The sequence below is a fragment of the Gopherus evgoodei genome, chromosome 5 (genome assembly GCF_007399415.2).
Source record: "Gopherus evgoodei ecotype Sinaloan lineage chromosome 5, rGopEvg1_v1.p, whole genome shotgun sequence".
NCBI classification, from domain to species: Eukaryota; Metazoa; Chordata; order Testudines; family Testudinidae; genus Gopherus; species Gopherus evgoodei.
Window position 1 is genome coordinate 105,802,261 of NC_044326.1, and position 21,927 is coordinate 105,824,187.

The following is a 21,927-nucleotide window of genomic DNA, read 5'->3' on the forward strand; positions in this document are numbered from 1 at the left end:
TGCAGAAGTACCCAAATTCTAAGAGACAAAAACATGCATGCAGTGTTTTATTTCTTACTTAGCTGAAACCAGGAAATTCTATTGAGAGCCTGATTTTGAAATACTTCTGAACCAAAGAGATATAAACGAAACTATTAGAAAAGAGAAGCTTACTGAGAAATTATCTGAACCTTTTGAGGTTTTTTGCCCATCACTAATGAAAGAAATTGACTGATGTATATGCCCCATAATCTGTACACAAAGCTAATCAGCAGCTAGTCCCTTGTGGATTTTTCACATTGGATTGTGTATTAATTTGCTTTTATGCAGCTTTTAGTTTCTTATCACTCCTTTGCAGTCAGCATGTATACACTGAAAGTAATCAAGGCTGTGCTTAAAAAGCACTGCCTTCCTAATTGTCCATTATAATAAAAAACAAAAAAACAAACAACAAATTGTTATTATGACTGGGTTACCTCTCTGCCACATGCATATATTCGCAGTAGTATGCATCTCACTTGCACTTTTGTTTGCCAAGCTCTGGGTGTTGTGAAATACTGCTGATAGAATAATAAAAATAAATATTCCTGTGTTATATGCCTGATGATGCAGAAGGAAAAAAGTTATTTTTATGCATATCCACTAAATCTTGAAGCAGAAGCTCATAGGAAACAATACGAAATCTATTGATTTTTCTTTAATGTCATGCTATGTTCTATTAACTGCCAAGATCAGAAATGGAAGCCATCTATTGGAATTGAGCAGACTAAAATAAATCCCTTACAATGTTTCAGGAGGATTTGCTTGCCGAGTGAACATATGGTTATAGGTTTGATGTGTTGACTTGTATGTCTATATTATTCTTCCAACAGATTATTCCTGTTTCAGCAGTAACAACAATTAATCAAAGGTATGACAGACACAGAGTTTGAAAATAATGTGAGTTATCACCAGGCAGATGGTTCACAACAGTAACTAAACTTAGTAACGTGATTTTTTCAGAAATAGCCATTTTAGCAGATGTTTCCAAAGAAGTGAGGGAGGGAAAGGCAGAATTTATTGTTGAAAAGTGTGACCACAATGAACTGCTTAGTCACCGTAATAATGTTATATACTGAACAAAAGTCTTTATACATTAATGAAGCTAAATTGTGAAGGTCTTACCTGGCTTTTGCATAACAACAACCAGAATGACAAAAATTTAGTCTGCAAACCTGAATTGTAGGAATGATGGGCTAATGTTCCAATATTCTGAAGTGCTAATTGATAAGTAGGCATTCTTTTGCTAGCAAAGGAAGATACTGCTTCTTCTAAGTGTTTAGCTAACTGGCTCAGAAGCAAATTTTGTTATGATACTTTCCTTTGTCTAGATAAAAAAAAAAGTTCAAAGTTATTTCCATCTCTGTGTAATTTAATTTTTATTGAGGCTAAAACATAATTCTCTTTATAGCAGGGCTATTGTTTGTTTTCTCAGCCTGCAAGATGAGACGTAGTAAGAATGACCTATTCTTTCTACAGAAAAGAGATGTGGATATGAATGGTACATGTGATAGTCTCTTTAGTCACAGAAACTCTTCTCTTATCTGTGATCTTCTAGCTTGTCCTGTGCTTCAAGCTCACTACAAACAAAGCACCTATAGACGGGGCTTCACTGGGCTGTTGACTCTGAATCCTATTATGGCTAAAACATACACACATAAATCTACTTTCATTACCTGTCCTTCTGATAGAATATAGTAAATACCATCCCAAAATGTCTCAGACCACCTATTAATAGGCTTTGCTGTAATCAGAGAAAGGCAGAGAAAATCATATCATAATAAAAATTTAAAAGTCTGACATTGTAGCTAGCCTAAAACTGGGTATCAGACAGATAGCAATTATAGTGAATTCAGCCAATTCAGTCTAATTTTTGGGGCCATATGTCATCAGAAGCTTTCATGAACCTTTTACCTGTGCCCCTACTCCATTGACTCCTTTGATGTGGCCAGCTGTCAATTTGCTCATTACCCACTGGAGCATGAAATTATTTGTAACCTTTTCATAGAAAGATTGGTTATGTGTTAGACCTCCCTTCTCTGGCTCTAAATCCCTTGTATGTTCCACTTTTATTCTTTATTGCATGGACCTATTCAGGGCTATGTGATAACATCAAGTGGGACATGTACAGTTCTCTGACATTCCCACACAATGACTTCTCCCTTGCTGCTGAAGCCCATGAACGTGTAAATCTTCCTTATCCTAGCCTGACAGGTGAATCTTTCAAACCAGATTAACATTCTTTTTTGAGTGCTAATTAGGCTTTAATTGTATTGGCTTTAAGTGTTAACCCTGAAGCAATTTATTAGGATCTTTCATGTACTTGTAATTTGAAAAAAAAACGGAAACCATAATTCTTAGTGCCAATTTATCAAAAAGTCCAATCAATATCAAATATGATTAGTCAATGACTGGTACCTTATCCATCATACATGCATTATTCTGTGGAATTTACAGTAACACAGTGAGAGAGTGATAAGGCCTGATAGAACCTAGTCCCAGATTTGGACCTTAGCGTCCAAAATGTGGGGGTTAGCATGAAAACCTCCAAGCTTAGTTACCAGCTTGGACCTGGTATTGCTGCCACCACCCAAAAAATTAGTGTTTTGGGGCACTCTGGTCCCCCCGAAAACCTTCCCTGGGGACCCCAAGACCCAAACCCTTGAGTCTCACAACAAAGGGAAAGAAATCTTTTCCCTTCCTCCCTCCAGGTGCTCCTGGAGAGATACACAGAAGCAACCTCCGTGAATCTAAGCAGAGGGACTCCACCCTCCCCATTCCCAGTCCTGGAGAACAGAATTACCTCCCTCTTCACCCAGAGGGAATGCAAAATCAAGCTAGTAAATCTAACACACACAGAGTTCCCTCTGACTTCTTCCACCCACCAATTCCCTGGTGAGTACAGACTCAATTCCCTGGAATTTCCCACTAAAGAAAAACTCCAACAGGTCTTAAAAAGAAAGCTTTATATAAAAAGAAAGAAAAATACATAAAAATGGTCTCTCTGTATTAAGGTGACAAATACAGGGTCAATTGCTTAAAAGAATATTGAATAAACAGCCTTATTCAAACAGAATACAATTTAAAGCACTCCAGCAACTATATTCATGTAAATACAAAAAAAAACATATAAACCCTATCTGATCTTTTTGTACTTACAACTGGGAAACAGAAGATTAGAAAGCAGGAAATAGAAATCACTCCTCATCTGAGAGAGCATACAGGCAGACAGACAAAGAACTCAGACACGCAATTCCCTCCACCCAGAGTTGAAAAAAATCCTGTTTCCTGATTGGTCCTCTGGTCAGGTGGTTCAGATTACTTCTTTCCAGGTGAAAGAGACGTTAACCCTTAGCTATCTGTTTATGACAGGTGGGTCAGCACTCTGAGAACTGTAGCATCAATTAGGGTATGTCTACACTACCCGTCGGATCGGTGGGCAGTGATCAATCCAGTGGGGGTTGATTTATGTGATAAATTGATCCCCGAGCATTCTCCCATGAACTCCCGTACCCACCACCGTGAGAGGCGCAGGCAGAGTTGACGGGGGAGTGGGAGCAGTCAACTCACCACGGTGAAGACACCACAGTAAGTCGAGCTAAGTATGTCAACTTCAGCTACGTTATTCATGTAGCTGAAGTTGCGTAACTTAACACCCCCAGTGTAGACCAGGCTTTAGTTTTTCCAGTGATGCCTCATTGAGCAATTAGCTAATCAGAAGGAAATGCTGGGGAGGAAAGAACTAACTAGCCCTCAAATGGATAACCTGATAAAGGCCAGGAAGAAAATGTTAAAAAGGGAGGAGGATAGAGCTAGCTGAGCAAGACTGAAATAGCTCCCAAGATAGGGCAATTGCTTTTCCTCGTAGAGCACTGGTAAAGAGGGCCAGAAACACATAAGAGTTGAAAACTGTGATGTTGAACTGTACTGGTATTGATGAAAAGGTTTAGAATAAAATACAGGCTGAACACTAAAGTGAAGTGGCTCTGGGCAGTTTCTGGGGTATTAGTGAATTGGGCCTGAGCATTACCCCATCACCAATATTATATTAAAAAGAAGGTGAAGACTGTTGACTTGACTTATGTATTTTGTATTAGGGGAACAACTATTGAGTTGAATAGATCCACTCTCAGATTAATTGTAAATAAATGAATATATCCCCACCCCAGATTATTGGCTCATAGCTAGAGGGAAAGCTAAAGGATGAATGAGTCAAATGTTTCCCAATGTTTTTCTTTTGTGTTTGATCTATTGTTCATCACTTTTATATTGGTAACTCAAGTACAATAAATTATAGAACGATAAAAATACTGAGTCCTTATGTAGTAATTTACATTATTAAAATTCTGCACAAATATTGAACAACCGTAAAGGATGGTGATAACAAAAGGCTGAGATTTTATCTGGCCTAGTTATGGATTATTAGTCCTAATTTTCATGTCATCTGAGCAAATGTTAAAATAACTGACAAACATTTCCTTTATTAGAGGGGAAATTGGAAGCAAAATCCATATTTGGGTTGTCTAATACTTTTTCCACAGTAAAAGATTCTTGTGATGATAATGATGCTTTTTTTGAGCTGCACTGACACCTTTATTATTTGCAGCAGACCTTTGAAATTCAAGAATGGGAAAGCCCATCTGCTACAGAAGTGCGCGGTTTTTGTCCCATGAGATTCCATTGCGGGTTTTTCTGAAATATAAATTGTTGAAAATTGCCATTTCCTTTCTCTAACGTGTGTTCCACAGGAAAATTTTGGCAGGCTGTCAGACATGAACCTTCTGAAGAGCTGGGCCAATGCTGCAGCTGCCACTGGCACAGCAGCAACACACACCGTGCCTGGAATGCCTAGCAGCTGCCAGAGCTGTTGTAGTGGGAGGGGTGAGGGCGAAAGAGAGGCTCATGGCAGGCCTCAGTGCTCCATCATTCCTTGGGTGTCATACTGGGAAAGAAATGGACTAGGTTCATCCCCTGTTAATGATGCCTGATGTTTGGAGATTGTTACCTAATAATTAAATTTGTTTTTCCTGCCCCCACAAAAAATAAAGAAAACAAATCTCCCCCCCCCCATAGGAAGTTACAGTAGAAAAAACAACAACAAAAACCTACACAATTTAAGATAAAAGGATGTTGTTTATGTTACAAAGTCCAGCACTCAAAAGTTAGGAAATGCCAGAGTCGAGGTTAACCTTGCAACTTCAATTTGGCCCCGTTGTGATGCATTATCATTCAAGCTCAGCAGGAAATAGCTTTGTGTCCTGCAAAAACTTTTGCAGAACACAGATTTCATAATATTTCCCATTTCACACTGGGGCAAAACTAAAACCTCTCAAAACTTTTCATGAAAGACGAGAGAGCGCAAGCTCCCCTCTCCCAACCCCAGCATAGCCTGGTGATTAGGCCTTTGAGTTGGAATGGGGAGAGACTAGGTTGAAGTTCCTACTCTGAATCAGTCAAATGGCACAATAAATACTTTGAGGTGTATTATTTGTCTCTTTCTGCTTCCTTTGGTGCTGCTCTGATCCTTTGCTGGGGCTTCTGTTGGCATTGGGGAGTCTCCAGTGAATGTAGAACAAGTGCAACCAGCTCTTCTACTTCCCACCTGCATCCCCTGTCTCAGAGGACATGTCAGAGGAGGGGAACATGACATGCACTGTGCTTCTTGAGTGTTGTATGACTTCTGGGGACAGTTGCCAGCTGTCTCAGGTTAGAGCAGCCCTAATGCTAACAACAGTCCTCTACTTGGCTCCCTTTTAAAATCTTATGTGGACCAATTGGAATACAAAATACTCCTCAAAGGAAGAATTTGGATAGTCCAATCAGTCTACAAATTTTTACTTCAGGTGTCAACTTGTCATAAACCAGAATGTCTCTTTTGTGGTTAAATCAAATGTTAAAGCATTTGTAGCTAAACTTGTAGCTTTCAGCTCATTAAAACAAGTTTCTTTCTGTAGCCTACGAGACTGTCAAGTTCATGTAAAGCCCTAATGCACCTGGAGAGAGAGACTGGTGTAGTGCAGAGAGGAAGGATGCTTTAGTGATTAGGATGTTAACTTGGGACTTGGTCAATCCAAGTGTGTGACTTTGGGCAAATCACTTAGTTCTAGATCCACAAACATATTTAGGCTCCCAATTGCCAATGACAGTTGGTATTCTAAATACCTTTGTGGATCTGGGCCTTAGTCTCTCTGTGCATATGTAAAACGGGAGTAATGGCCCTAGAGTGTTCTGAGGATAAATACATACAAGATTGTGAGGAGCTCACAGCAGTAGAGCTATGAAAGTACCTTCGATAGTATCTTAAAAATATCAAGCCTCTAATTATTCTAGTACTGCCTGCTTTCTGTCTAGTATTGTTAATCCCAAATGACCAAAAAGCATGATTCAGATCTCCAGAATCTGTGAGATTGTCATAAAAATCATTACATTAAACAAAACAAAAATTGGAGTTTTTTAATTTTTCTGTTGTTTTTTTTTTGAGCCTCTGGAGTACCAGAGTCACATTTTCAAGTTTTTCTCCATAATGACAATGAGATAGAATTTACCTTTTATCTTCAGTAAAATCTGAGATTGTCACATAATCATTTCCTCCTTCTCCCCTGCAAGAACTGGGGTTTTAAGAAAAACACCAAATATTGCAAACCTCACAATAAAATGAGTGTTGACAACACTGACTATTATTTCACTTCATATAAATACAGTTTCCTGGGAAAGAAAAGCTATGCTGAACTAGTGTAATGTATTGAAGTCTCAGCACTCTTTACCATTTATTGATTCATTTCTAAGTAGCCAGGGTTAAACCTGCTATTGAAATACAAGTGCCAATTATACATTATGTTAGTATACTTAGTTACAAATTTTTTATAACTCATCTGGAAATTATTTAACTTAGACTTAAGTCATCTCTTGGGTAAAAAAAAGAAAGAAAACAATTAAAAGCTCACTTTACAAGTGAAATGTATTTGTAGACAATGTTTTTAGCTCAGCTTGATAGGTTTGACCAGCGGGTCTCTTGAGATAGATAGAAACTTCAGTTGAGGGTATTTTTATTTCAAGGCTTTATTACCGAGTCTTGTTCTGATATTACTGGGGTCTTCCCTTAGGGACAAAACAAAGTGCTAATCTGTGATACGTCTCTTCTTAGTGGCCAGCTGTCAAATCTATTAGCCCTTCTGTCCAGCTGCATTTGGCTTGTGGGAAGCAATTAATTGAAGGCACCATGCTGTTTAAACTGAGTTTTATTGGACAGTCCTTTTGGTTCACTTTTCTTAAAAGCTGATGTGAATACAATCCATGCTTCAAACAAAGAATGCAGATCCTCCAACCAGTGAACAAGTTTTGTTTCAGATTTCACCTTTTCATAAAGCACTGTGTCTCTTTTGGGGTTGTACATTGCTACTGTGGATTTTGTTCCTAGATGCCAAGATCCATAAATCTTCTCATGTAAATGCCTTGGAATGTCCCAGTTTTTGCTTGAGGGATTTCAACATTGTAAGCTGCCTATCAACCTCTTCTCTGGGATTTCCTTTTTTTTTTCACCTTCAGTTCTTTGGTCAGTAAAGCTCGTGCCAGGCCCTTCTTTTCAGTGTGCTGGAACATCACTGACTGACATATCACAGCTCTGTTGTGGTTTTTTTGTTTGATTTTTTTCTGATAATGAGGTGTCTTTGCAAACCCTATCTTTATATTTTCTTGTTTTCATCAAATTGTTCCACTTTATTTACTTTCATAGAGTTGTTTAACAAAACCCATAAACTGCAATACAAGTGACTTGAATAATTTGTTTTCAAGAAGTCTTAGCTTTGTTTAACACCGTTAGTATGAAACAGCAGTATAGAATCTTTTATATCACTACCAGTTGATTTTCTTATTTATGTGCTGTAATCGCTTATGTGTACTTCTAATCTAGCAGCCAACCATTTACTTCATTATGACACATTTTTGTTTGGGTTTACACTGAAGACTGGCACTTTTCTTTGGCTGTTCAACATATTAACATAGGTCCAGATCCTGCAGTTCACTGTGTGGGGCACTTGTATTAGATTGAGGCCTTCATTCCTCTTCCCCTCCCCCCCATAACGTCAATACCTTTATTTGTTATTTTTAAGTATGTTCATTAGTCAACCTTTTTAAAATTAAAATATAAGAATGTTATTACAACACATTGTGGTTATGGGCTCCCAGTAACAGAGCTTACTCTTACAATGGCTCTTGTCACTTCAAAGAGCCTGCATCTGGATTGATTTAAATAACCTTAATACACTCTCAGTTCTGGAATTTTTAATCACTTTCTTTATAGAAGTCTGATGTAGTTATGAGATGTATTAAAAAAAATTAAAGATGCCAGAACTTGGGATCAGGTAGTGTTATACATTTGAACAAGTGAATACACTTTTGAGGGCCTGTATAACCAGTACTGATATACATATCATTATTTACTGTTAGTAGCACTTTTGTATGAGTGTCTGCATCACATACTGAAGCCTGTGGATTACAGTAGACTTTGAATCACCCCACATCACCTTTACCTTAACCCTAAACTGCATCTGCCTGCTATGCACAAGGACATCTTTGGAACTATGGGATCTCTAAATCCTGCTTCCTTCACCTATGGGCAGCAGAGCTGTATGTGAACCTCTGAAGTCTAAGTCCATCTACACCCTAGTGATAGGGCCCAGTTTACTATTAAAAATGTAATTGGCTACTTGATTTAAGCTTAAATCCAAACAAAACTGGCTGGAGATCATCCTGGGCACTGGATATCATTGGACTTCTAAGTTCAGAATGTGATACAGAATCTGTCCAAGGTTGAGACTCAGTTTTATTTTTGTAGTAATTGGGATAAGGGATGAGCAAAGACCAGCCTTTCCCATGCAGTACATCTTGGTAGAGTATACAGCTGTGTTTGGATCTACTTAACCATGTTTGCCTCATTTGCTGAGGGAGACATTTCTCTCCCCACCCCTGCCCCCGCTTAGGATGGTGAATAGAAAGGAATCTGAAGAGGGCAGCTAATAGGAATGAAAAATTGTATGGGGATCATCATTTTAAAATTGACCTTTTTGATTATCCCTCATTTGTTTTTTTACTTGTTAGTTTTCTAATCCACAGAGAAAATTGTTCTATTCACCTCTTTTATTTATTCATATCAAACGGTGTGTGTTTAAAATGCTTATTTTCTTAACTCAAGTGTAGTAAAGTACTGATTAGATATCCACTATAGAACCCTAGTGATTATTTTAGCATTCTGATGCTAATTTAATGTAGCATAATTCAAATTGTGTCAAATTAGTGTCAAACTGTTAGATATTATTCAGAACAGTTGTCTGACAAGTTTGACTATGCTTATTCATCAGTAGTTAACTACCACTACTTCCTTTATTTGTAAGATAAAAATTAGCATGAAGCCACGTTGTTATAGACTATATTTTTCAGGGTGAATAAGGCATGCTGGTTTCTATCACTTACTGATCATGCTATACCTTAGTTGTCAAACTCCAAGACTGAGTATAACAGAAACTTTAGAACTTGAGAGAACTCTTCATTAACAAGGTTTAGAGGTAACAAACTGCTATCTCCTGTCCTCATCTGACATTTCAAACAGCCCTTTCATTTTCAGTGGAAAGAGAAAGCTTTAGTTAATTTATATGTGACTTTCCTATGTGATAAATGGCTGTAAACTGCTACGGCACAATGATATACAGATCATTTCCTTCTACAGTTCATGGAACAAACACACCCATATCTCGTTCATATCATGTGTTAGAAATATGACCTGAGTACTACAATAATATAAACCCTGTGGAACCCATTTTTCAAATGTTCTTTAGCAACCCATATAGCAATAAGGAGCCATGACTCTTCTCAGGACTTGTTCAGACATGATTTGCATAACTCTACACACTTCATGTGGTCTATTTTGTAGCAAGAATTAAAAAATGGCCACATGTTGTAATATATCTGTGAAATGTGGCCTTTTCCTTCATCCAACTGAAAATTGAAAATACTTGAGTTTTTGAGAGAAAAAACAAGAAATATTTGAAGATCCTTTTGCTTGAAAATCAATTTGCATTAAATAAACACTGAAAATGGTTCATTCTTATGTGTCTGTCATATTCTGACAAACACAAAGTACTCCTCTTAGGAAGGAACAATCAATTGCACACATACAAAATGGGAAATGACTGACTAGGAAGGAGTACTGCAGAAAGGGATCTGGAACATCATAAAGGACCGCAAGCTAAATATGAGTGAATACTATATTAATGTTGCAAAAAAAGCAAACATAATTCTGAGATGTATTAGGAGGAGTGTTGTAAGCAAGATACAAGAAGTAATTCTTCCAATCTACTCCACTCTGATTAGACCTCAACTGGAGTATTGTGTCCAGTTTTGGGTGCAACATTTCAGGAAAGACATGAACAAATTGGAGAAAGTTCAGAGAAGAACAACAAATATGATTAAAGATCTAGAAAATGATATATGAAGGTAGATTGAAAAAATAATGAAGACAGGACAGTTTTCAAGTAGATAAAAATTGTTACAAGGAAAGGAAAGTAAATTGTTCTCCTTAACCCCTGAGACTAGGACAAGAAGCAAGGGCGATTTAGGTTGGACATTAGGAAAAACTTTCTGTGAGGGTGGTTAATCACTGGAATAAATTGTCTAGAGAGGTTGTCGAATCTCCATCATTGGACATTTTTAAGAGCAGGCTAGGCAATCACCTGTCAGGGATCATCTAGATAACACTTATTTGTGCTGTGAGTGCAGGGGACTGGACTAGATGACCTCTCAAGATCCTTTCCAGTCCTACAATTCTATAATTCTATGTGGCGCCCCTCCTTACCTTATTCCTCTGCACATAATTGTCTGCTGCTTAGCTCTCTTCCACCGTGCTCTCCCAGATCTTGTTTGTTTCTTCCCTGGATATTTCTCTCCTTCTGGTGGCTGGCAGCTCCAGTTTCACTGGACCCCAAGGACAGATTTTGTTTCCTCTTTTTTTTCTTTTGTAGTGGATTAACCTAGGCTGGCGACTCTGTAGAAGCAGTTGGGGATGACAGTATTTTCAACCTCAAGGATTCCAAAATCATGACTCAGGTACCAAAAACCCATGAAATTGGCTTAAAAATCATTATGTTTTGTCTGTCTATTTGTTTAAATGTTGGTTTCCTTTTTTTCTTTTTTTTGCCTTCTGATTTTTGACCAGTTGGGGTTCATACTTTTAAGTTTGTCTCTGCAATGATGAAAGCTAGAGACTTGCTTCATGCTATTATCTTTACAAATGAAAGCTGAGTTTCTTACCCACTTGCTAATCCCACAGATGGGGACTTTGAACAAAAATAATACCAAAGTGAGATACTCAATACAATTGTGAGAGTTGACTACTCTCTCCTTTAGCATGATCTGTGTTTTAAGAGCCATAATTTGATTCAGAGATAGTAATAATCATCTGTGTAGATATTATCTGATGGAAAACACAAGTGGCTTTAATGCTGATCCTATGTAGATTCCAGCTATGTGCCGACGAATGGTTTCCAAAGTGCACAAACTGCAATAGGAGGAGGTTCTGAAACTGCAAATGTAGGATTTCTTTGTTGTGTTTTTTTAATCTAATGAAGAAAAAATAAATACAGCAGGCAATGTGCAGCAGTATGTTTGTAAAGCATAAGGCATATCTATAGGGAGTGCAACCATGCATGTTTAACAACCGCTCACTCCCAAATTTATTTCAGTCATAAAAAATTAAGCTACACCCTCCCCCACCCCCCAGCATTGCCATTTCCCAAACAGTAGAAGTTTAAGGCTACCAAAAAAGGAGGTGTGTGTGAAAATTGGCTATCTTTTAAATGTGGTTACAGAGTTTAGCTTTCTATTTCTACTAAGCATTTAAACCTTGATTGCTTCAGAATTGCCATGCACCTGCTCTTAACACAGGTCTTGTAGCTGAAAACATCTTTTTTTGCTAGGCCAAATCATATTTACAGTGCATCTGTTTAGTAATGTTCTCATCTAATTAGCATGTTATTGCCAGCTATGTTGATTTTTTCTTCATTAGTTTAAAAAATACAACAAAGAAATCCCACATTTGCAGTTTCAGAACCTCTTCCTACAGCAGTTTGTACACTTTGGAAACCATTCATTGTCACATTGTTGGAATTTATGTAGGATCAGCATTAAAGCCACTTGTGTTTTCCACCGGACAATGTCTGCAGAGCTGATTATTACTCTCTCTGAATTAAATTATGACTCTTAAAACACAGAACATACTAGAGGAGATAGGGTTTCCCACTGCAAACCTCACCCTATGTGTGAGTCGGGCTGATTTTATCCTGAATTATTCTTGAGATCTCTTGATTATACTATAGATTAGTTATGGACAATTCTCAAAAGTTTTTGAAGATTCAGCCTAGTTCAGATGAACCTTCCAAATTTTGGATGCTCTCTAGACCTAGAACACTATGAGAGCTACAGAAAAAAAAAAGGCATTCAATTTTATACCATTGCACCATGACAGGCTCACTTCAGGGAGCAGCCAGGTGACATAACATCCCCATTCATACTCTCCCAGTCTGCAGATCTTCTTCAGGAGACATGCCCATCAGTTCCCAGCTTGGTGGGAAGACACAAGATGAGTTCTACACCCTCTGGAATTTCGAAAGCATGATGCATAGTATGTCACAGTTTCTGTGGCTGCTGCAGAGTGTTAAATTTGTATAGAGCAACTGCAAAAGCTGAATAACTTTTGTATAGCTGCAGGTCTAGCAGCAGAAGGGTGGCTGCATCATGTTGTGGAGAACAGTTATAAAAAAAGGTATTGGCCAACATCTTCTGGAAGAGGACCCGTTTGTAGGATCTCATCAGATGTCTGCTAAATGGCTTGCAGGTAGAGGGAAGAGTGTCACATGACTCATAGACTCATAGACTCCAGGACTGGAAGAGACCTCGAGAGGTCATCGAGTCCAGTCCCCTGCCCTCATGGCAGGACCAAATATTGTCTAGACCATCCCTAATAGACATTTATCTAACCTACTCTTAAATATCTCCAGAGATGGAGATTCCACAACTTCCCTAGGCAATCTATTCCAGTGTTTAACTACCCTGACAGTTAGGAACTTTTTCCTAATGTCCAAGCTAAATCTCCCTTGCTGCAGTTGTGCTTAACATGTGCTTAAGAGAAATTGCCTATGCATGATGGGTGGAGCTTAGAAGAGACTGTCCTAGACTGAACAAACTTTCAGTTCTGGCTTGCTTAGAGAGGTGGGCAGTACCTGAGAACAAGTTCTTATTTTATTGAAAGGTTAAACAAAACTTTTATCCATTTATATTAGGGCACTTCCTGTTATGTCCTGAATGTAGGGAAAAGTGTTTCGCTGAAGACATGAGACATTTTTAGATAGGTGATTTCAAAGGATATAAAATTAATTTTTAAAATAATTTTCCTTTCATGATTAAACTGCTGCTGTAAACAATAATAATAAAAGGAAGACAATACTTAGTCCTTTTGAAACAAAGGTAAACTGGGGCCCAAATATGAATAATAGGAGAACATACTCTGATTATTGCTTTGGTAAGTGAATTTTAAAATCTCCAAGAGATTTGACAACAGAAATGTTGAAAACCAAGACCCAAAAGTACTAGGGGAGGGACGTGTGGAAAGCAGGGGTATTTAAGGTAAGGTAAATGTTTCCCTTAAATTTTTCCATAATAAAAATCAGCGTAACGTAACTAGGTAGATACTATCTTGTTTTCCTTTGAGAATCCCCAAATTGCGCTTTATCTGCTTATGTATTTATATCAGTCATATCATGGTATTTGTGAGGTGACCTGCAATGGCTCTCTGATAGCCTGCCAGACAGAAGGATGTTGTACAGTATACTAGAGTTCCCAGCAGCAGTTAATGTTTAAACAGATTTTATTAAAATTACAGGTGGGGCTATTGGCTGCTGCAAGCTGTTGAAATATACCTACGTCCTGAGTGGGTCATGAGCTAAAAGGATGTCATGAGACATCTTGCTAACATATGAGTTGACAGTCTTCCAGAAGCATAGTAGGATTGGAATGTGGGTAATGAAAAGCCAGTAGATAATACTTTTTGCTGTCTGTCCTGTATAGTACCTTGCGATATGTTTCCCTCTCAGAGAAGAAAGTGTGGTGTTATCAAACACTTCCACTGGGATAGTGCCTGGAGGGTAGGCAGGTTGGATCCCATTCTGATGGATACAGTACAAAGTTATAGAAAATACTGCAACATTTTGTTCTAAATTTATTTTTAGTGAACATGTTGGTTACTCTTAGTTCAAGGGTAACAAAACTTTTTTTTCTTGAGCATATAAATTTGGAAAACAAAAGAGTGCTCCTCAAAAATAAACTGAAACAAAGTAAATCTATAGCTAGAAATAGCTTAATAGATCTATTTGTGTCTTATGCATTACTTCATCAACTACCCAGAATAAAATTATAAAACACTGATTTACTTTATACCTTAGGGTTATATTATCTACTCTTTTATGTCCGTCCTGTTGGGAACAAAAGTTTTTATTTTATTTTTGGTAAATTAAATCTATTTTCTGGCTAAGATGACTCTGATTTTTATTCTCTTGTGGAATCTAAATATACCAAACTAATATACAGGGAGAGAACCAAGTGAGTTACTCTCCTCCCTGTCATTTTTTGAGGTTACGAAGATTGCCTACTTTTCCCCCATAATGGCAACAAGCTTTTTGGAGCACGGAATAAGTCTCTATTCTCTGTAATGTTTTATGCACAGTTATAGTACTATTTAAAAAGATAGACCCACTTTTGTTGTGGTACCTACTGTGAATCTAATTGACTTGTAAACTCAGTCTGTTTTTCTGTCTGTGTTTTAGATGTGAATTCATTGATAGTAAAATATGTGATTTTGTTGCAGACTGCAGGATCATAGCATCCTCACTAAGGATAAAAAGATTGTTTTCCAAATGTCTTTGTTAAAAGTTCATGAAATTTATTCAATCTGAAAGAACTGCAAATATTTTCTTTTCTTTTCATCATTGATGCCATTTGTTTACTTTTTGCACTCTTCATTCTGTTTTGAGAATTCTAACCGACTGGTCAGTTTAATTTGTGCTAGGTCTGTTTTTTTATCTTTATGGTTGTTAAATAGCAGAACACTGCAATAGTTGAGTTGCAAAAAGTGTCAGTGAATAATCCATCCCTCACACCACCTCTTTTTGAGAAAACCCCACTCTTTTTTATTTTTCCCCCTAAATCACTGAAAACTTCTCTAATATTTTGTAACCCCCTTTTAAAAAGAGCCTGACCTAAGTTTGTGCCCAAGAGCCTGACCTAAGTTTGGTGTGCAAACTTTTGCTAAGTGTCTTCTAAACCACTGTATCTGAAAAAGCTTCAGATTTGGAACTTCATCTTTATATTATGTATCACTGGAAGGTGTATAGCCTTATTTTTGGGTGCTGTAAACAAATAAACTGTACTTTGTAGAATTCTTAAATATAAAAAGCCTTAAATATAACAGGTTTATTTTTCATTCATACTTTTGATATCTAATACACAGTAACTTGGAATGTTGCTTTAAGCATAGTCCTAAAATTATCCAGCAGAGAAAATGAGATTACAATTTCATTTCCGTCAATCAGTGTACCCAATGTGGTTATTCATGGACAGAATTTCCATTCCGTTTTAAGGAAAAAGTAGCAAAATGCATCTATAGAAATGCTCTCAGTCCCTACATATCCTGAAAATATAAATCAGTCAAGTATGAATTTCTTTCATCACTAAACTCACTAGGTTGACTTCTCTGTGTGAAGAATAATCTTGTTTCTTCAAGAAAATATAACCTCATGGCAGGGATGGAAGATTGTGATTCCCAGGGAAATTGTCTGGATGTTTGCTAGCCATATATTTGTAACCATATTCAAACTAAACTGAATAAACTTTGCTGTCTATGCTTATTGCCTAGTACAAATGAAAGATAATTTCCTGCAGTCCTTGCTAGTTTGATGTATTACTAGTAATTTTTTTCATAGTTACGTTTTGCTTTGTATTTTATATCTGTGACGGTGCAGCCCATAATGATTTATGGGAATATGCTTATGAATTTATATATGACATAACTGGAATATGTTTTATGCTACATATGCCATGTAACATACCTCTGTAAAGGTTATGATCTACTGAATCTATTCATCCTATTTATATGCATGTATCATTTTTGTGTTCAAAGTTATGAATATTGGCAGTGTACTTGCTTGATTTCTAAGTAACCTTAGTAAAGCATTTGGTCAGCTTCTTGAGAAAGGAATGTGCAAGCGCCCAATCAAGAAACACTTAACAAACAATGGATCTTCAACGACTACAATCCACATAGGAAGTCTAAGTAGACTCAAGTGAGCATGTTCAAAGTAGCATGTAAACCATGGCTGCTACTTGTAAGTTCTGAGTCATGCATGGACATGTGACTTGCCCATGTGACTCCAAAACTCCATCTTGTAGCTGAGATTCTACACATGGAGAGGAAGGGGTGTCTACCCACAAGAGAGAGTCTATCTAAACCCCAGAGAGACCCCTCCATTTTGTCTTCAGCTGGCTCAAGAGATAGCCTCTTCACCTCCAAGGATACCTCAAAGAAACTGGAACAAAGGACAGTAACTACAGGGGGTGTGAGTGATTGCTGGACCCAGACTACAGTCTGTAAAAGGAAGCTTACAGGAACACCTCTGAGGGTGAGGTTTTATCTGTACTCAGTTTTCTTACTGTATTAGGCATAAGCTTGAATGTTTTATTTTATTTTACTTGGTAATTCACTTTGTTCTGTCTGTTACTGCTTGGAACCACTTAAATCCTAAAAGCAGCAAAGAATCCTGTGGCACCTTATAGACTAACAGACGTTTTGATGCATGAGCTTTCATGGGTGAATACATCTGACGAAGTGGGTATTCACCCACGAAAGCTCATGCTTCAAAACATCTGTTAGTCTATAAGGTGCCACAGGATTCTTCGCTGCTTTTACAGATCCAGACTAACATGGCTACCCCTCTGATACTTGACATTTAAATCCTACTTTCTGCTTTTAATAAAATCACTTTTTACTTAATATATACTCTGGGTTAATTAATAATACTGGGGGGGGGGAGTTTGCAAACATCTGTGCATATCTCTCTATCAGTATTATAGAGGGTAAGCAATTTATGAGTTTGTCCTATATAAGCTTTATACAGGGTAAAACGGAATATTTATTTGGGGTTTGGACTCCATTGGGAGCTGGGCATCTGAGTGTTAGAAATAGAAACACTTCTTAAGCCGCTTTCAGTTAAGACTGCAGCTGTTAGGGGACGTGGTTCAGACCTGGACCTGTGTTTGAAGCCGGCAAGCATGTCTGGTACAACTAGGCAGGGTTCTGGAGTCCCAAGCTGGTAGGGAAAGCATGGACAGAAGTAGTCTTGGCACATCAGTTGGCAGCCCCAAGTGGGTTTCTGTGATCCAACCTCTGACAGTTATGTTTTACTTAGCATTATTTAGAAATAAAATACAATCTGTACGTGTGAATGTGATTAGTGGGGAAATGGAGGTGGAGTAGTTCCTGAGTTGCTTTGCTTGCTCTCATAAGCTTGTCAGACTCTTTGCATGTGTTTTCAGCTAATTCTGTTGTTTCTAAATATGTATCTGACTTTGGTGAATGTTGAAATTTCAATTTTTTTTAAATCAATTTGCTCTGCTCTACTGTTGCCATGCTGATTTATATCAAACAGATCTGGCATGCTTCATCCCTAGTGAAACATAGTGGAAAATCTTTCATGCTGCTCCCATGAAGTCGGGTTTGTCATGTTGCAGAAACCTGCTGATAGGCAGTCCGTTCATGCTGTGCAGGCTGGAATAGAGGGAGAGGCAGAGCCCTACTGTACCCTAGTGAAAAGCACAGAATTCTTGAATGGTTCTATCTCTGCAAATGGGTTTGGCTTGGCAGAAAGGGAATGGCAGAAATGAGATACTGAGAGACGCTTAGCAAAGTGATATACTTCTAGAGGCTTCATTGGTAGAAGGGTTGAAAATGGGGTGAGGAGGATGATTTTTTTGGTGAAAAATTTAGAAAATTTTCAGATTTTTTTTTTTAGTGGAACAAGAAAAAAATGAAAAAGAAACACTTACTTCTCTTCTTCTTTTCCTCCCATCTCTTTCCTAGTGGCAAAATGGCGGGAGAGGGAAGGTAGTGGAAAAGAAGAGAGAGGAGGAAAATGTGAAACACTGGAAATTTCAGTCTTTTGGGTTTTTGTCAAAAAATCAGACATTTTAGAAATAGAAATGTTTTGGACATTTATTGTATTTATTTAAAAGGCTACTTTTCCTTTAAAAAAATGTTTGAATGTAAAATGCTAAACAGCAATATTCAGTAATGGCTGCCCTAATTTAAGCAGCAGGTTCTCTGCTAATGAGAAAGATGTTAGCAGCTTGATTGTTACAAAAGTCCTAAAAAAAGGACCAGACACAAAAGTACCCAGCTTTTTACCCTTATGTTCACCTTTGGTCTCTCGAAGAGGAGGGAGTGAAGAGAAAAAGGATGACTTCCAGTGTTTGTTCAGTAACTATACTTTGGGACAGTTTTTAAAGCAGTTCATAGCTTTTTTGAACTGCTAATGATATGTCTATAGCTCAGCAAACTCAGTATGGCCCGATATAAAATTTTACTTAGGTATTCAAAACAAAATCAAAGGGAAGTCACAGATCGAGTAGCCAGTGATCTTGGATCCCCATGGGCTGCCAGTCTTATTAAATAGATATCTTAACCAATAAATGGCTACTATTTTGGGGTGGGTTGGTTGGTTTGATTGGATGAGTGCTGGCTACTACATCTGGCAACACTACTTGGAATACAGTAGGATATTGCAAAAGCATGTGGCATTAACTATGGCAGAAATTTTTGTCTTGTTTCTTTTGGACACTTCCAAAATTGTAACTGCTGTTTGCTATGGAATAGGCAGAATTGCCAATATAATCACAAAGAGTCAGGTTTATGACTCTGCAAAGTGTCTAATCCTTTTATTCTGAGCCTCGCATTGCTACTAAACTATTATTTTCCATTAATTTTCAGTTTATGTAGTTTAATATTCTTGTATGTTAATAAGGTTTGTTTTCCTTCTAATAATGTTCTTTTATGAGATAAATGTTTTCCCACCAATCCCATTTTTAATCTGTGCATCATATGCATGTTTATTAACTTCCCTCCAAATTAAAAAAAACAAAACCCTGAGAAATATTAGTCTTGGTTCATCACAATATTATTGCAAACAGTGATATATATAGTGAAAACAGTGAATACATGTTTGTATAAAAGTGGAATAACACTATCCTCTATATATTGTACACAATAGGTTGCTTCAGAGCTTCCTTCTCAGAGAGATTCCCCAGATGTGTCGTCCATAAGGTCCTTTAATACTCTGCGAGATATGGCTGAGGTTAGCTTAAATAAGGTATGGTTGCGCATGGTACCACTTAGTAGCTGAACAGTTTAATACAGCTTAGCATTCTATTACATCTCCCCCTTTAAATTAGATATTCCTACCATTTCCAAAATTAACACTTTCACACTGTCTTTGAGTTCAGTACATATCAATATGTTGAGTGTCTCTGAATCATACTGGTATTCTAACTACATAACCTAAACACATTACAACTTTGGTCATCTGGCCATCCATTAGTTGCAACAACTGGCACTGGTTGTTTTGGAATCCTCGAGTCATCTTTTCTTGTTCTGCATCCTCCATCTGTAGAGTTTGCTCTGTTGATTGTTCTTTTTGAGGAACAAACTGTAGATGTCGACAATTTCTGTTGAACTGTCCTCTCTTGGACTTGTCCATATATAATCAGGGTACTGAATTATTTTTCTTTCCAATGGCTGGAGTTGTCCTTTCTTTTTATCCATCCAACTTGTCACAAACATGGTCACCAGGTTTTAGACCCAGCAGCTCTCTGAGCATAATTTGTTGTAAAAGTATTTGTAAGCTTTTTTTTTTTTTTCTTATTATTTGCCTTGGCTACTCTCTGCATGTCGAGTCATTTTTGAGAGATTTTTTCTTCCCAAAGTTGGACAAGTAGTTTTGATTTGTCTTTCTATCATGAGTTGTGGTGGACTATATCCAGTAGTTGCTGTGGATGTTGATATCTAACACAGAAGAGCAAAGCATGGATCTTCATGCTGTAGAATTTTCTTGGATGTTTGTATAACTCTCTCAGCTTCTCCATTTGCTTGTGGGTAATGTGGGCTGCTGGTGATATGTTCAAAATCATATTCCATTTAAAATTATTTAAATTTTGCTGCAGTGTTTTAGCTGTTTTTGTCACTAGTTGTTCTGGAATACTCAAATGAGCAGAAGTTCACTTCAGTTTCTTGATAACATTGATACGTTATGTCTTTTAAGTAAATAGCAAAAATAATGCATTATGACCAGGTAATGAAGAGTTTTAGAAAACAGCTAAACTGAAATATTCATACTGATTTATGCGTTGGCTTCATTAATTGCTCTGTACAGCTCTAATTTTCATCTCTTTGACAAGTAACATTTCCTTGTCTTTGCAGCTTAAATATTTTCACCACTTCTCAGAACTGCTGTAAATGTTATGATGCAGTCATTAAATATTTAGGGATGAGTTTAAAATAAATGTAGCTGCTACACATTCCCCTGAATCGCTCTACTAATTGTTATAGATATTCACTAAAACAGTGGTTCTCAAACTTTTGCACTGGTGACTGCTTTCACACAGCAAGACTCTGACTGCGACCCCCCTCCTTTAAATTAAAAACATATTTTTTTATATTTAACATTATTATAAATGCTGGAAGCAAAGTTTGGTTTGAGGCTGACAGCTCATGACCCACCCACCATGTAATAACCTCACAACCCCTGAGGGGTTACGACCCCCAGTTCGAGAACCCCTGGACTAAAAGATTATTGGAGAAGGGAAAGAGATATTTGGTCCTCTTTTTGTTGTAGTTATTTCCCCCTTGGCTTTAGTTTACTGTTAGTCTTCCTTGACTTACTTTAAAGGCATTGGGGTGGCAAGGTGCATCTGCCGGGGCAGAAGGTTGCCCTAAAGGTCTGAAATAGAAATTAGGTGATAAAAATCAAGCTTATTTGAATTTATAACTACTGGCAATAATTAGAATACAGAAAATGGTTTTGGGTTGCACAGTTATTACTTGATGGCAAAAGAAGAACAGGAAGACTTAATAGCAGGTAGGCTTTACTCCATGGAAGAAATCCTAGCTCTACTGAAATCCAATGGGAATTTTGCTGTTCACTTTAGTGGACTCAGGATTTCACACCATGTTCATGAAAACTGAGAATAAATCTGAAGGAAAGCCACTGAGAACATGGTATAACTGAGAGCAAAATTTGGCCTGCAGTCTGTTTTCTGTTATCTTCATGAACAGAAGAGAGCCAATGCTATTTACCTAAAAAGCAGTAATATGCTCCCTCCCACTTCTTTGATTCCAGTTATCTGAGCTGAATGACAACCATCCCAGAAGAGATATAGACACAAAGACATATGGCTGGAAATTATTTCAGTTTTTTAGAGTCATGACTGTTGGAGTAGGATAGTGTCACACAGGCAAGGTACTTCAGTCTGACAAAAGAAATGTCATTACACTCTTTCACTGATAGATCCTAACTGAAGTTTGAAACTCAACAACAGTCTCTAAAAGAAATGAGGAAAATTAATATTATCAAAACAACATTGATGAATGTCTGTTTAAATGACTGTCAAGGAAGTACTCTCCTTTTCTACTTCAGATTCACTATTTAATTTTTAGTTTGAAACCTGGTCACCCTATGGGGTTGGCTTCTTTTGTTTATTATCAAAATCCAGAGCTTCAGGCCTTTACAGAAAGTTGTACTTCTGACGTGTTGCGTAAAAATT